The sequence below is a fragment of the Schistocerca gregaria genome, chromosome X, assembly GCF_023897955.1.
Source record: "Schistocerca gregaria isolate iqSchGreg1 chromosome X, iqSchGreg1.2, whole genome shotgun sequence".
Lineage (NCBI taxonomy): Eukaryota > Metazoa > Arthropoda > Insecta > Orthoptera > Acrididae > Schistocerca > Schistocerca gregaria.
This window is the reverse complement of record NC_064931.1, coordinates 771,084,451-771,096,836: the sequence shown is the minus strand read 5'-3', so window position 1 is coordinate 771,096,836 and position 12,386 is coordinate 771,084,451. Positions and strand designations below refer to the sequence as shown.

Genomic DNA, 12,386 nt, shown 5'->3' with positions numbered 1-12,386 from the left:
GACTCAAACTTGGGACCTTTGCCTTTCACAGGCAAGTGCTCCCCTGGGGGTTAGAATAGGCCCGAGGTATTCCTGCCTGACGTAAGAGGTGACTAGGAGGCGGCTCTCACATTCTGGCATTTGTGTGCTAGCCCCCCTGTAGGGTTTGACCTCCATTTTTCAAAATTTTCCTGAAAAGCAAGCCAATTTGGGAAGGACTTATTACATGGTGCATCATGTCCATTGTACATTGAGATATTTAGCCCACTTTCTCATCGTCGCATTGCAGTCCCGCCCATTCTCCATCTCTTGGGCGAGGACACCTTCCTGGGTGTGTTTTCCATCATGCACTATGCAGTGTCACTACTGTGCTGACGATGACCATTGACTTCTTTGCACCTCACATCCAGCACGGTAGCCAGTCTGTTGTGGTGGGCCGCCATGTATCCTGTTGGTTGTAGCCCCCTGACAACACAGGGCCTGCACCGTTAACTCCCCATGTATGCCAAGGAGTAAATGCCTGTCACGCTGGGGCATCGGGACTCCCGGCAATGGCCATCCTGCCAGGTGGCCTTTGCTGCATCTGGGCCCCTGGTCGGAGTGGGTGGCATCAGGGTGGATGACATGACATGAAGTGTAGTATGTCCTCTGTTGCTGGTGGTCCACTGCCAGCAGTCCCTAAGCGGGCAAATTCTAACTTTAATGCTAAGAAATATGACCCCAAGTCATTCCCTTCGCAGGCCACACCATGGGAGGAATGACAGGCTAAGGATGGCAGTGAAGCTTATTCGCTCCATTACCTCATATGTACGAGAGTCGTTGGGGAATCTTTCACATCCATGAAGCCTCAGTTTTTTGTGGAGCATTTGGAGGACAAGTTTGGGGAGGTGGAGGGCTTGTCCAAAATGAGCTCTGGCTCAGTTTTGATAAAAACATGATCCTCTGCCCAGTCATGGGCATTACTCGCTTGTGGAAAGTTGGGGACTTTTTCTGTTACCATCACACCTCTGAAGAGCTTAAATATGGTCCAGGGTATTATATTCCACTGGGACCTTCTTTTGCAGTCTGACGATGAGCTGCACACCAATTTAGAGTGGCAATGTGTTTATTTCGTCTGGCGAGTCCATCGGGGTCCAAGGGATAACCAGGTAGCCACCAGTGCCTTCATCTTGGCCTTAGAGGGTGACACATTGCCCGAGAAGGTCAAGGTGATGGTCTACCACTGTGACGTCAAGCCATATATCCCTCCCCCGATGTGGTACTTTAAGTGCTGGAAGTTCGGCCATATGTCTTCCCATTGTACTTCCAGCCCCACCTGTTGTGGACATCCATTGCAACCCAATACTCCATGTGCCCCACCTCCCATCTGTGTCAACTGCAGATAGTATCATTCACCTTTCTTGCCAGACTGCTGGGTTTTACAGAAAGAGAGGAAAATCATGGAGTATAAGACGCTGGACCGACTGACCTGCACAGAGGCCAAGAGGAAATTTGAGCGCCCACATCCTGTGGCTGTGACCACCTCATGTGCCGCTGCTATGAGAACAGTTGTCGCCCCATCAGTTCCTCGAATTCTTGTCGCCTCTCAGAACTGGGAGACTACACCTGCCCCTTTGATGGTGGGGGCACTTCCGCACTTCCCTCCCTGTTGCTCCCGCATCATCTACTTTAGGTGCAAACCCCCCCCCCCCCCCCCCCGAAACAATTGGGGATTTCAGTCCCCACTTCTGAGCCAGAGAAGCGTAAGGCTTCTTCGGCTCCTCTCACTAGGAAGGGGTCCCTTGGGTCACTCCCTTCCCAGGTTTCTGCTAGTGGGACTCCTGCCAATGGCTGAAGAGCCCAAAAGCAGCTGATCGTAGGGATTCACGCTCATCCTCAGTCCCAGAGACTGATTCCGTGAAGTCCTCCCAGCCAGGGAAACCTGAGGAACAGCACTAGAAATCGAAAAATAACACTCATAAGAACAAGGAACTTGTGTTAGCACCCACACCACCGTTACCTACAAGCTCTGCGTCTGAGGATGGGGTGGAGATTCTGGCGTCCGCTGAGGACCTGTATCTCGCCAGACCCTCAGGCACAATGAATATAGACTGCTCAGGTGAAAAGTCAGTGGTAGCAGGTAACCCTGAGGCGTAAACTGCCTCATTGAATGTTCCATGCCTTTCCAGTCTCACGATGATGTCATCCTCCAGTGGAATTGCGGCGGTTTTTTCCACTGCCTGGCTGAGCTATGGCAACTGTTAAGCTTTACACCTGCGTTGCCCTCCGGGAAACCTGGTTCCCGGCAATGTGGACCCCTGCCCTCCACGGCTATAAGGGATATTACAGGAACCATAGCGACTAATTGAGTGTCAGGTGGAGTTCGCGTTTATGTCCTAAACTCAGTCTATAGTGAAACTGCGCCCCGTCAAACACGAACGATGCAGGCAATAACTGTCTGCAGTGTATGTCTTCCTCCAGATGATGCAGTACCCCTGAATGCATTAGCTGCACTGATTGATCAACTCCCTAAATATTTCCTACTTTTGGGAGATATTAACACCCATAACCCCTTGTGGGGTGGCACTGTGCTTACTGGCTGAGGGAGTGACGTCAAAACTTTACAGTTTCAGTTTGAACACTGCCTCTTAAATTCTGGGGCCGCCCCACATTTCAGTGTGGTTCGATGTAGTTACTCGGCCATTGATTTATCAATTTGCAGCTGAGGACTTCTCACATCTATCCACTGGAGAGCACATGACGACCAGGGTGGTAGTGACCACTTCCCCATCTTCCTGTCACTGCCCCATCATCAGGCCCACAGATGCCTGTCCAGATGGGCTTTAAACAAGGCAAACTGGGAAACTTGCACCTCTCGTGTCACCATTGACTCTCCCCCACATGGTAACATTGATGTGATGGTTGAGCAGGTGACTACCACAATCGTTTCTGCGGCAGAAAACTCGATCCCTCACTCTTTAGGGTGCCCCTGACAAAAGACAGTCCCTTGGTGGTCGCTGGAAGTTGCTGAGGCAATTACAGAATGTCAGTGAACTCTACAGTGACAGAAGTGACACCCTTCCCTAGAGCATCTGATAGCCTTTAAGCGGCTCTGTGGCCGCATTCGCCAACTTATCAAATGACGGATGCAGGAGTGCTGGGGGAGGTATGTGTCGACCATTGGGTGCCATACGTCAGCTTCCCAAGTCTGGAAAAGATCAAATGTCTTTTTGGGTACCAGACCCCAACAGGTGTCCATAGCATTACCCTCAATGGCATGCTATGTACCGACACAAATGCGATTGCTGAGCACTATGCTCGAGCCTCTGTGTCGAACTACCCCCCAGCCTTTCGCACCTTCAAACGGCGGATGGAAAGGAAAGTCCTCTCATTCGCTACATGCCATGGTGAACTGTATAACGTTTCTTTTACGGAGTGGGAGCTCCTCAATGCACTTGCACATTTCCCCAACATAGCTCCTGGGATGGATCAGATCCATAGTCAGATGATTAAACATCTCTTGTCTGACTAGAAGTGCCATCTCCACATCATCTTCAACTGGATTTGGTGCAATGGCGTCTTTCCATCGCAATGGCAGGAGAGCACCATCGCCCATCAGCCTCCCCGACATTGTCTGTAAGCTGCTGGAACATATGGTGTGTCAGGGGATGGGTTGGGTCCTGGAGTCACGGCCTACTGGCTCCACGTTAGGGTGGGTTCCGCCAGGAACGCTCTACCACTGATAATCTTGTGTCCCTTTAGTCTGCCATCCGAACAGCCTTTTCTAGACGCCAACACATTGTTGCCGTCTTTATAATCTACGCAAAACGTATGGCACCACCTGGCGACATCATATCCTTGCCACATTATATGGCGGGGTCTCTGAGGCATGCCCCTGATTTTTATCCAGAATTTCCTGTCACTCGGTATTTTCCTGTCCAAGTTGGCGCCTCCCATAGTTCCGCCCATATCCAGAAGAATGGGGACCCGCAGGGCTCTGTATTGAGTGTATCAATATTTTAGTAATCATTAATGGTCTAGCAGCAGCTGGAGGCTGCCCGTCTCACCCTCTCTGTATGCAGACAACTTCTGCATTTCGTACTGCTCCACCAGTACTGGTGTTGCTGAGCAGTGCCTACAGGGGGCCATCCACAAGGCACAGTCATGGGCTCTCGCCCAGCACTTTTTTCTTTTGGCCTCTAAGTCGTGTGTCATGCACTTCTGTCAGTGTCGTACCATTCATCTGGAACCAGAACTTTACCTTCATGATGATCCACTCACTGTAGTGGAGACATTTACATTCTTAGGAATGGTTTTCTACGCCCGATTGACTTGGTTACCTCACCTTTGTCAGCTTAAGTGGGTAGTGCTGGAAGCACCTCAATAGCCTTCGCTGCTTGAACAACACCAACTGGGGTGCAGATCGCTCTACTCTGCTGCAGTTCTACAAAGCCCGTGTTCGATCCCGCCTTGACTATGGGAGTCTGGTTTATGGTTCGGTGGCAACCTCAGTGTTGCGTGTACTTGCCCCAGTGCACCACTGTGGCATTTTCCTAGCGACAGGAACTTTTAGAAGAAGTCCAGTGACCAGTGTCCTAGTGGAGGCCGGAGTCCCTCCATTGCAGATCCGACGTGCACAACTGCTCACCAGTTATATTGCCCACATTCGTGATTCTCCTGCACATCCAAATTACTGTCTCCTTTTTCCACCTACGGCAGTTTCGTCTCCCGCATCGGTGGCCGAGGTCAGGGCTAAGAATTGCGGTTCACGTGCGATCCCTTCTGTCTGAACTGGAGTCCTTCCCTTTACCACAATCCATCTAGGTCCGTCCGCATACACCTCTATGGTGTACACCTAGACCGCAGATTCATCTAGACCTTTTGTGTGACCATAAGAACTCAGTTACTCCTGCCACTCTCCGCTGTCACTTCCTCTCGGTTCTTGATGTGTTCTGGGGCTCTGAAATGGTTTATGCCAACAGCTCAGTGGCTGATGGCCATGTTGGCTTCGCCTACGTCCACAGAGGCCATTTTGAACAGCATTCCTTTCCTGATGGTTGCAGTGTATTCACTGCAGAGCTGTTGGCCATCTCTTGTGCCCTTCAGTATATCCTTTCCTGCCACGGAGAGTCGTTTCTTCTGTGTACTGACCAGTGCTACCTTCACCATCCTGGCCTTATCATTTAGCTACAATATAGCAGGTCAGCAACTGGAAGCAGTTAATTCCATAAATTACCTGGGAGTACGCATTAGGAGTGATTTAAAATGGAATGATCATATAAAGTTGATCGTCGGTAAAGCAGATGCCAGACTGAGATTCATTGGAAGAATCCTAAGGAAATGCAATCCGAAAACAAAAGAAGTAGGTTACAGTATCTTGTTCATCCACTGCTTGAATACTGCTCAGCAGTGTGGGATCCGTACCAGAAAGGGTTGATAGAAGGGATAGAGAAGATCCAATGTAGAGCAGCGCACTTCTTTACAGGATTATTTAGTAATCGCGAAAGCGTTACGGAGATGATAGATAAACTACAGTGGAAGACTGTGCAGGAGAGACACTCAGTAGCTCGGTACTAGCTTCTGTTGAAGTTCCGAGAACATACCTTCACCGAGGAATCAAGCAGTATATTGCTTCCTCCTATGTACATCTCGCGAAGAGACCATGTGGATAAAAACTTGCAGAACTAGCACTCCTGGAAGAAAGAATATTGTGGAGACATGGCTTTGCCACAGTCTGGGGGATGTTTCCAGAATGAAATTTTCAATTTGCAGCAGAGTGTGCGCTGATATGAAACTTCCTGGCAGATTAAAAATGTGTGCAGGACTGAGACTCAAACTTGGGACCTTTGCCTCTCGTGGGCAAGTGCTCTACCATTTGGTGAATGAACATGTAAATGTCATTCTCAGAGTAATTCTTCTGAAGTCCAGATCGTGATTTGCTGAAGATATTATTATTGTTACGGTGACATACTATGCAAGAATAAATTACCCCCCTCAAATATTTTAAAAAATATCGTCATTGGAACAGATTGGTAGTTACTTACATCTCTCATATCACCTTTCTTAAATAGGGGCTTGATAACTGCGTATTTCAGTCTCTCTGGAAAGATGCCTCGAGTTTGTGATGTAATGCATATTTGAAATAAGATAGGTCTTATTATAGGGCAACAAATATTTATCATTCTGTTGGAAACCCCATCAAAACCAAATCAGTTTTTATTTTTTAGAGAATATATTATTTCCTTATTTTCAGAAGGAGAAGTTGATGATACATTCATACAATTGAATGTTGTTGTTTTTACTTTTCAAGCTACCACTTAAAGCAAAGGCAGTGCTAAGTCGTGATGATGGCAATCCAGTTAGATTTTACATAGAACATGGTACAGAATTCCCCCTATCCTAGCTCATATTTGTTGAGAATCTCTTGCGTTGTGAATAGTCTCATGTGGCTAGCAAAGAGTGCAAGTCACTCCTGTTTACCAAAAGGATGAAATAATGAATGTACAGAATTACAGACCAATATCTCTGTTGTCACTCTATTACAGCTCAGTAAAGCCTATTTTAAGCTCAAACATAGCTGGAGGAAATGAAGAATTCATCAAAGAATCATCACGGACATTAATTCAGGGAAAACATTGAAAAAAAAAAAATATATATATATATATATATATATATGATGTAAATAAAATAGAAAGAAACTTCCACATGGGAAAAATATATTAAAAACAAAGATTCCAAGACTTACCAAGCGGGAAAGAGCCGGCAGACAGGCACATGAACAAAACACACAAACACACACACAGAATTTCTAGCTTTCGCAACCGATGGTTGCTTCTTCAGGAAGGAGAGGGAAAGACGAAAGGATGTGGGTTTTAAGGGAGAGGGTAAGGAGTCATTCCAATCCCGGGAGCGGAAAGACTTCCCTTACGGGAAAAAAAGGACAGATGTACACTCGCGCGCACACGCACACACACACACACATATGGGTTGCAGGGTGTTGTCTACTGTATTCTGGGGCCACAAGAAAACTGTTTTCATTACAAAAGGAAACAAATGTGATACATACTGAGCCAGGCTCCATAACTGCATTTGAAAATGACGTGTAAGGTTGAAATTGACCAATAGTGCAAGCTTTAATAAAGTGAACACTTGTCAACAATCACAAAGGTGGAAACCTAAATCTTCTAAGAAATACATGGTACACCACATGAAGAAAAAATCAAAAAATATCATAATTTATTTGAAACATTATTCGATTGAGGGATTTTAAATGTGTATGTCTTATGTTATTGAATATGTACTACAGCTACATCTATATATGTGCTATGGTACTTGGTAGGGGGTACCTTGTACCAACACTAGTCATTTCCTTCCCTGTTCAACTCACTAATAGAGAAGGGAACTGTACAAGCCGTAATTAGTCTCATCATATCTTCATGGCCCTTGTGCGAAATGTGCATTCGCAGCAGTGGAATCGTTCTGCAGTCGGCTTCAAATGCTGGTTCTCTAAATTTTCTCGGTAGTGTTCTTTGAATAGAATGTTGCCTTCCCTCTGGCGATTGATTTGAATTCCTGAAGCATTTCTGTAATACCTCTGTGTTGTTCGAACCTATTGGCAACAAATCTATCAGCCTGCCTCTAAATTGCTTAAATAACTTTTGCAATCCACCCAGTGGGGATAACAAACACTCAAGTAGTACTCAAGAATGGGCCGTACGAGTACTCAATACACAGTCTCATTTACAGGTGAACCACATTTTCTTAAAATTATTCCAATAAACTGAAGTCAACCATTTGCCATCCCTACTACGATCCCTGTATGCTCATTCCATTTCATATCACTTTGAAATGTTACGCCCTGATATTTAATAGACATGACAGTGTCAAGCAGCTCACTACTAATACTTTATTCGAACATTATGGTTTTGTTTTTCCTACTTGTCAAAACTTATGTACATTTTTTGACATTTAGAGAAAGCTGCCATTCGTCACACCAACTAGAAATGTTGTCTAAGCCATCTTATATCATCCTACAGTAACACAATGATGACACCTTACCATTCACCACAGTATCATCAGCAAACAGCTGCAAATTTCTGCTCACTCTGTCCGTATGATCGTTTATATATATTGGAAAATAACATACTTCCCTGGGGCACTCCTGATGATACCCTTCTCTCCGAGGACAACATACTGGGTTTTATTACATAAGGGGTATTTGAGCCACTCTCATATCTGGGAACCTATTCTGTATGCTTGTACCTTCATTAACAGTCTGCATTGGGTCACCCTGTCAAATGCTTTTTGGAAATTCATAATATGGAATCTGCCTATTGCCCTTCATCCTTAGTTCACAGAATGTCTTGTGAGAAAAGGATGAACAGAGTTTCTCATTAGCTCGATTTGTGAATATATATGCTTTTCCATCTCAAGGAAATTTATTGTATTTGAACTGAGAATATGTTCAAGAATTCTGCAGTAAACTGATGTTAATGATATTTATCTGTAATGTTGCAGGTCTGTTCTTTTACCTTCTTGTATACAGCAGTCACCTGCATTCTCTTGCAACTGCTTGGGACTTTGCGCTGGGCAAGATATTTGCATTAAATGCAAGCTAAGTAGGGGCCTAATGCCCCAGAGTACTCTTTGTAAAACCGAACTGGGACTCCATCGGGACCTGGATACTTATTTGTTTTCAACATTCTGTTGTTTTCCTATGCTGCTGATGTCTACTACTGTCCCCTCTGTATGGCAGTCTGTGTGATGCTCAAATGATAGTATGCTTGTAAGAGTCTTTTGTGTGAACAATTTCGTAATTGCGAAATTTATAACTTCAGCTTTCCCTTTGCTACCATCTGGTGCTACACCATACTGGACAAGAAGTGACACATAGTAGCCTTCAGCCCATTTAGCAATTTTACTTAGGACCAGAATTTTCCTGGGTTCTCAGCAAGATCTTTTGCTAAGGTATTACAGTGATAGTTGAACGCTTTGTGCATCGATCCTTTTACATACGCATGAATGTCTACTAACTTCTGCCTGTCATCAATTGCGCTTTCTCTTTTGAACTGAAAGTGCAGCAGTCTTCGGTTTCTCAGCATTTTCCAAATGATGTTGTTAAACCACAGTGGATCTTTTCCGTTCTTAATCTACTTACTCGAGACATACTAAACTTCACCCATAAATCCTCTATGTCCATCATACTGCAAGTAAATGATGTGAATTCATTGTCTAAGTGGGATGCTAACAACTGCTTATTGGCCCTTTCTGATAAGAATACTGTCCAAGCCTTCTTGACTGATTTATTAACTTTAGTAACCATGATCCTAAATGTGAATTGTCAGTGGTGGAGTTTAATATGAATCAGTTACGAAGCGATAATCTACCAGTTGGTCTCTCTCTTGAATTGTTATTTGTGATGAGTGTTTGCTTGTTTGCAGAGTAGATAGGTGAGTGTGAATTGCTGAGCATGGGTCACTTTCCAGGAAGTGAATTGCAAATTCATGGATTGTTCTTTTGAAGCATTTATATTATAAAACTGACTGAATATCCTATGAATTAAACTGTGATATTCTGTTGGTGTAAACGTACTGCATCTTGCAGCTTGGTTGATACCTGCCTGACCAAATGTTTAAAGGCCCAGGGTACACCCACAAGTTGGTTTTTGAAGTTTTTACCTGGTACTTAATGCAGCTTTCATTGCTGGTAATACTTAATATGTGCTTAAAATTCCAAGTAGCACTATAGTTTGGATTTCTGGAGCACTTTGTTGGTTTAAGTAACCTTTTACTTGACAGCGCTTTCAATGAGCTGTGCATCTTGTCAATTGAGTACAATTCAAAAACACATTAGCTTTTCCATGTATTTGGACATAACTCTGTGTTTGTGAATAGTTTATTTAAAAACTTAGTAGTTCCTCAAGAATATGTGGTTTATATCATAATATTATTACATGTCTTCGCTTAAAACTTCTAGGCTGATAGGCAGTGATCGATGTATAAAACTCTCTGACTGTGGGAGACATCCTCCGAGGTAAAGCGACGAACTGCAAAGAGAACTCGAGGACGTGCTGATTGTATAGGCAGAGCAGAGGGCGCCACTGTCCATCACAAGGCGTCGGCTTTGAGATTGTCTCTGGTAATGCCAACATTCTCTATTGAAATTAATCAATTGTCACGCTTCCGGTGCAACACTGACATCCAAATTTTATCCAATTTAACACTTTCTTCTTTTCTGTTAAAATTATTATGGCGTTAACCAATCTCGTAGCCTCTCTATTCGTGCGCGCATAATAATGCGAGGCTTTAGATATGACACTCGTCTCATCGAATTTTATCTCATTATTACCTTCCCGGTAAACATGTTCTGCTATGGCCAATTTATCCGTGTGACCCAGGCTGCAATTCCTCTTATGTTCAACAAGATGGATGTTAACACTTTTCTTTGTGGTACTGATATAAACCTGTCCACAACTACAAGGAATTTTGTATACTCCAGTGTAGCCAAAGGATGTCTTGCATCTTTTGCCGATCTTAAATATTCTTTTATTTTCCTAGTGGGTCTGAAAATAGTTAGCACCCCATGCTTGCTTAACAGTTTCCCAATGCGATCTTACTAATGAACGGAAGAAAAGCCTTGCCGTTGGGCAGCTGTTGTTTGTCGTTGCTCCAGATTCTCTGCCGAGAGCGAAGTGCTTGAGCTGGCTCCTTGCTAGAATAGCCATTCTTCACAAAAGTTGACCGTAGATGTTCACTCTCATCTTTTAAATCAGGGGTCTCCAAACTATGGCCCGAGCGCAGAAACCGGCTCGTGAGGGCCGGCAAACCGGCCTGCGTTAGCTAGCCGGACGTCCCCGGTATCCGACCCGCCAAATATTTGAGGTGGTACCTATACTGCCAACAATTGAGTTTCGAGGCCTATCGCGACCAAGACAATGCGACATTGTCGGAGCTCTATCTTTACAAAGCAGAAAGTCATGGTTAAACTTGTGGCTACTAGTACAGCACATAAAACACTAAAAAACTCGTGAGACACTCGCAACATAGACACAATCACGCAACAGAACTATCAAATATATGCTTTGGCTCTTCTACTCGCTACGAGACTACATAACTAAACTTATTGTTGCGCCGCTGGAAATAACAATGCGTTGACGTACTCTACCTCTGTTACGTCTTGCAGCAATAGTGTTGCTAACAATGATTTTTAGATTTCGTTAACTTTTCAGGACACTTTCGTGAAGAATGTGCACTGACATACTTTTTTGTCGGTGAAATTTGCCAGAATAAAATACGGCAGAATTTCGGTCAGGTACCTCCACCAATCAAAACTATGTAATTAAATAAAAATCGTAGTTCGTTTCAGTGCTAGCTATTTAGTTCGTTTAGTGCTAGCTATTCCCACAACCTTAGATTTTTGCGATTTCATCTTTCCTTTAGCCTTACATTACGGTGATCATGGAGTGCTAAGGTGCTATAATCCCACTAGGTAGATCTGGGACCTTATGACTTTGTGGAGGAGTCAATGTGGCCCGTTGACTAAAAAGTTTGGAGACCCCTGTTTTAAATAAATAGGTTCACAAATGTTGTACCAAGGTTTTGATTACACCTCTTATTTGTCGAGGGTGGTGGTTTGAATCTTTATGCAGATAATGATCAGTATGTGTGGCCTTTCTATACACCTTATGGCCCAATGTTCCATCCCATCATTTAATCACACACACACACATCCAGAAAATTCGTGACTCTCTCATCCCTGCAGTCGCAGCTACCTGAGCTGATTACAGAAATTGCTGCACTGCAAATGACACACTCATTAGTGGCTGTGTGCCAATTATCCTGCTATACTGAATAGCTGCTGGTACCATAAGAAGTTTGTCAACAACGTCTGAAAATATACTCTTCTGAGTACCACTGGCCACAAAACTCCCCAGACATGAATATTATCGAGCATGTCTGGGATGTCTTACAATGTGCTGTTCAGACGAGATCTCCACTCCCTTGTACTCTTACGGTTTTATGGACAGCCCTGCAAGATTCATGGTGTTAATTTTCTCCAGCACTACTTCAGACATTAGTTGAGTCCATGTCACGTCGTGTTTCGGCACTTCTCTGTCTCCATAGTAAATTGGATTTTTGGGCTGTTTAGATGTGTCAGGAAGGCATTCAACTCCTCTGCTCCATGTGTCCATACCGTGAAATTGTCATCGACATAGTGAGACCACCTGGCTGGTCTCTTACTGGCAGTCTGCCATGCATGTTGCTCAAAAACCTTCATAAACAAGTTAGCCACAGCAGGACTAAGAGAACTGCCCATAGCCACCTGTCAATCTGTTTATAAAAGTCACTATTGTTTTGAAAGTAGGTTGTGGTGAGACAGTGTCGGAATAATGCCACAATGTCAGTAGGAAAAAATATTTTCTATGCATG

At 44.3% G+C, this 12,386-nt stretch overlaps 1 protein-coding gene across 2 annotated transcripts in view; it reads left to right on the top strand.

Moving 5' to 3' along the window:
- LOC126297836 (cyclin-dependent kinase 17-like) overlaps positions 1-12,386 on the top strand; it is a 162,309-nt gene that overhangs the window by 24,616 nt on the left and 125,307 nt on the right. The window contains exon 2 of one of the 2 annotated variants that reach the window (XM_049989087.1): positions 9,934-10,095. The exons of the other annotated variant lie outside the window; for it this stretch is intronic. The gene's annotated coding sequence lies outside the window, so the exon portion shown is untranslated. The remainder of the gene's footprint in view (positions 1-9,933; positions 10,096-12,386) is intronic. 2 annotated transcript variants of the gene reach the window in all.